This window comes from Oryzias melastigma, linkage group LG21 (assembly GCF_002922805.2).
Source record: "Oryzias melastigma strain HK-1 linkage group LG21, ASM292280v2, whole genome shotgun sequence".
Taxonomy (NCBI): Eukaryota; Metazoa; Chordata; class Actinopteri; order Beloniformes; family Adrianichthyidae; genus Oryzias; species Oryzias melastigma.
The window spans coordinates 25,169,261-25,173,474 of NC_050532.1; the positions used below are offsets into that span (position 1 = coordinate 25,169,261).

The following is a 4,214-nucleotide window of genomic DNA, read 5'->3' on the forward strand; positions in this document are numbered from 1 at the left end:
AGTCAGCACGTCAAAAAACGTATTCCTCGACATCATATGTGTCTCTCATTCATTCTGAGAGAGACATCCACAGACGGAGCTGGTAGCCACTTCGACACGCGGCGCGGCGACAGAAACACATTTTTTGACAAGCCGCGAGCAGCAAATTCCCCGCGCGGGGCACGTGAAATCGCGTTTGGTGCTTCCTGGCTCCTCCTCCGCCCAGCTGACTGGAGGAAGGAATGAATGATAGACAGAGGCACTGGACAGACCGCCGATGTCCCGCCTCCAGAGTCATATACCTCACTGTGATTGGTTCATTCAGCTCTGCACATAACAACTGTCATTCATATCAGCCTTGCGGGCCGCACTAACAGTAATCTTTCATATGAAGACGGGGGCCGCAAATCATCATCCTGCGGGCCGCAAATGGCCCGCGGGCCGCGAGTTTGAGACCCCTGTTTTAGATTTAAAGTTTTTTGTTTGAAACAAGGATAACACATTGTTATGGACACCTTGGCCGTACCACGGAGGAGCGTGGTTCCGACTCGCAACCAAAAAGATGAAGTACTCACAGATGTCAAATTAAAAAATTAAAAATGACTTTTTTTCAAAACGAGTTTGTGGGTCAGTTCCTGTAACAAAAAAGGTTCGATTTGGTCAAAGTCTTTCTCTATTCTGTTCTTTTTTTTTTTTTTGCAATTTAGAAAAAACCTTTTGCTCCTCATCCTCCTGACTTCTGATTTAATTTTTCAAGTTAGAACCACCTAAAAATGGATATTTAGATGGGGTGGGAGGATGATGGTTTGGGCTCATGACACTGGCGACATCTTAACTATTAGGCCTTCAGAGATCTGAGATTTTGATAGTTTTTTTTTTTTATTTCTAACATTTTCTCTTCAACCCACAGACATTAGGAAGAATGTTAACTTTAAAGATAGGTTTTAAACTGGAGAAGATACCCACCATGATCAGGGTTCCACATGGCCTCTCAGTGTCGAAGCCAAAGGTCACCATGTGGGTCACGTTGTCCATTTCTCCTTTGCAGGTCTGGTCATTGAGGTGTAAGGTGGTGTAGTCGATGCTTTCGTCCTCCAGGAGACAGTTGGCCAGAACCACCGAGGCAGATTTCTTCTCACAAACCAACGGCTCACCTGAGATTCACACGGAACAAAGAAAGTTCTGCTTCCCTGCATTGTTCTGGTGAATTGTAGCATTAAAACCACAGCAGATTAAAAGTCTGATTTGAAACCTATCAAAGCATTTTATAAAGACACATAATACTAAGATAAAAACGAGGAGAAGACCAATGAGAGATTGTGTTTTTTGTCCTCTGATGACTCACCAAAGCTTCCTGTTGGTTTGTACTTGGAGGCAAAAATGGCGCGACAATGACAGCGAGGCTTCTGACTGTGAGTGTCCAGACCACAGAACTCATGAGAGCTGCAGCTCTGACAGGCTGCCCGCTGTACTCCAGCTGCAAACAGAAAATCCATTGAATAAGCTGAAAACATCATGAATCCGCTATGATTATATTTATCTGAACTCAACTGTGACATCACTGATCCGAACAATTAAAGCAGATAAATGATCTCAAAGGAAAAGTTGTTATAAAACAGGTTAAATAAATATAAAAAGGAGACGAGAAGCAAAGACAGTCTGGAAAGGTTTCAAAGACTTCAACACGCAAGTCTTTAAACGCAAAGAACACAAGGAGTGCTCATCCAGGAGGCCATGAAGAAGCAGAAAAAGGTCTCACATGACCCAGCAAAGGTCAGAGGTCATGATTCAACAACCAAAAAGATATTCCTTAACTTAGGTACCGTAGATCCATGGAAGAGTTGAAGGAGAAAGATGCTGCTGAGCAAAAGTAACATATAGAAACATCTGGATTATCTCCAAAACTTCTGGAAAAATATCATCTATGGGCAGTGTCCCTCTAGACATTACTGACGCGCCCCCCTAGCCCCACAAAAATCCACAATTGACTTAAGAAATAAAAATGACCAAAGCACCTTAAAAAAAACTAAAACAAACAAAAAAATAGTTAAAATCAAAGACAAATAGACAGAAACAAAAAGAAAAAAACAAGATGAATGTAGCCTCGCCCTGAGACAGACTAGCGACCTGTCCAGGGTGTACCCCGCCTTCGCCCTTCAGTAGCCGGGTTAGGCTCCGGCACCCCGCGACCCCGAAAGGGAAGAAGCGGTCAAGAAAATGGATGGATGGAATGTAGCCTCAACTGGGCTCACACCAGTATGTCTTTCTTGTGCCTGTCCCAAGCCCGGTAAATGCAGAGAGTAGTGTCAGGAAAAGCATTTAACATAAAATGTATAAGACATCCCAGAACAGAAGATGGTTTTCTAAGCGTTTTAAGGTCCTGGAGGGGATACGACACCCCAAACTCTCAAAACCCCAGACTTGGGCAGACTAATTCAAGGTCAAGAGACAAAAGAGGAATTTTGAGGAAGTTTTGCATCCTGTAACATCTGTAGTCTAACGAACAACATTTCAGGAAAAAAAAGAAACACTGAAGCTTCAATTAAAAAAGGTGGTGGTAGTGTGATGGTATGGGGCTTTTCTGAAAGTTTAAGAACGATTCGTTAGAGTGGATTGAAGGTCCTGCATCCGTTCTGTAGCAGAACCACGACTCAAACAGGAGGCGGTCATAAGTAAGTACTCTTTTTTAACGCTTTCGTAACATTTTTAAAAACCCATCTGCTCTAAAACAAATATAGGAGAAAACTCCCTAAAATAACATTAAACTTTTAACGTTTATATAAAAAGGATGTCCCATCAGAGCAGACAGATTGAGAAGGACGGGTGTAGCGAAGGCCGTACAGCAGATGGTCGGCGTCCTCCAGCCCTCCACCCTCACACTGCTGTGGAGTCGGCAGGCCTCGGCGTAGGCCTCCAGGTACTGGCACTCCAGCCCGTCCTGTGATGGGTATTTGCACAACGTTTCTGAACAGGCACTGATGAAGGGCTGAGGGTCGATGTTGGAGTTACACGTGTCAAAGGGCGTCGTCTGCAGGACGCCACACCTGTTAAACCGAAAAAGAAATCAAACCATTGGAGTGACGAGGAAAGACGGGACGTCTCCCAGCTTTGGTTCATCAGCATTTACCATTGAGCCGTGTTGGTGCAGTTTATGGAGTTGTCGGCTCCACAACTCTACCAACTTCCTGCTCCTCTCTCTGGCCATCTCAGACTTCTTCATGGGTCTAGTCATGTTCTTCCAGGTCTCCCTCCTGGAATGCTGCTGGTATCTGGGAGACATCATGTGTGTCTTGTATTATGCTGTGCTTTTTGTCATCACCTCTTCCTCCATAGGAAACATGGTTCTCATATCGGTTGACCGTTACGTTGCCATTTGTTGTCCTCTCCATTATCCCAGCAGAGCGACTCCAAAGAGAGCTCAAGTCTGCATTTGCCTTTGTTGGATTATATCTTTCATAAGCGTTTCGACACTACTCAAGCAAAACTTGGAGAAGTCCGGCAGGTTTCACTCCTGCGATGGCGAGTGTGTGATTGATGTTACCTTCCAGGAAATGCTCTCAGATCTGATCGTAACGATAGTTATCCCCATTACTGTCATCGTACTTCTGTACGTGAGGGTGTTTGTGGTGGCCGTGTCTCACATCCAGGCCATGCGCTCTCATGTTACAGCGTTACCATGGAAGCAGACAGGGAAAGGAGCAGCAAAGACATCTGAGCTGAAGGCAGCCGGGACCCTCGGGATTGTTGTGGTTGCTTTTCTGCTGTGTCTCTGCCCGTATTATTGCGTGAGTCTAATAGGCAGAAGAATATCAATCAAGACCACGTCTTTGGAGTTTGTGAAATTCCTGTTCTACTTCAATTCATGTCTAAATCCCATCATCTATGGCCTTTTCTATCCCTGGTTTAGAAAATCTGTTCAACTTATTGTGACACTTCAAGTGCTGAAGGCGGGTTCCTCTGATGCCAAAATACTGTAAAGTGACAGAATAAATGTATATATTTGTGTTTTAGACACATAGGTCCAAATGAATATTTGGACAAATATGAAATTGGTACCTTCTTCTCAACAAAATCTGAGAAGTAAAGTCAGTATTAACAGAGTGTGAGATCAGAAGGATTTGCAGCGTTTCACTGATTCAGGAAAAGTCACAGAAAATTTAAGTGGAAACATCAGCAACCAGATTTCTTAAAGTATTTTTCAGCTTTTCAATCAAAACTATAACGTCAGTCTATTA

The 4,214-nt window shown here is 43.8% G+C and overlaps 1 long non-coding RNA gene across 1 annotated transcript; it reads right to left on the reverse strand.

Moving 5' to 3' along the window:
- Positions 1-663: 663 nt before the first annotated feature.
- Positions 664-3,232, reverse strand: LOC112154823. The gene is made up of 4 exons (XR_002920720.2): positions 3,107-3,232; positions 2,821-3,023; positions 1,325-1,456; positions 664-1,133 (listed from the first exon to the last, which is right to left on the reverse strand). It is a non-coding gene; the product is annotated as an uncharacterized LOC112154823 (long non-coding RNA).
- Positions 3,233-4,214: the final 982 nt, after the last annotated feature.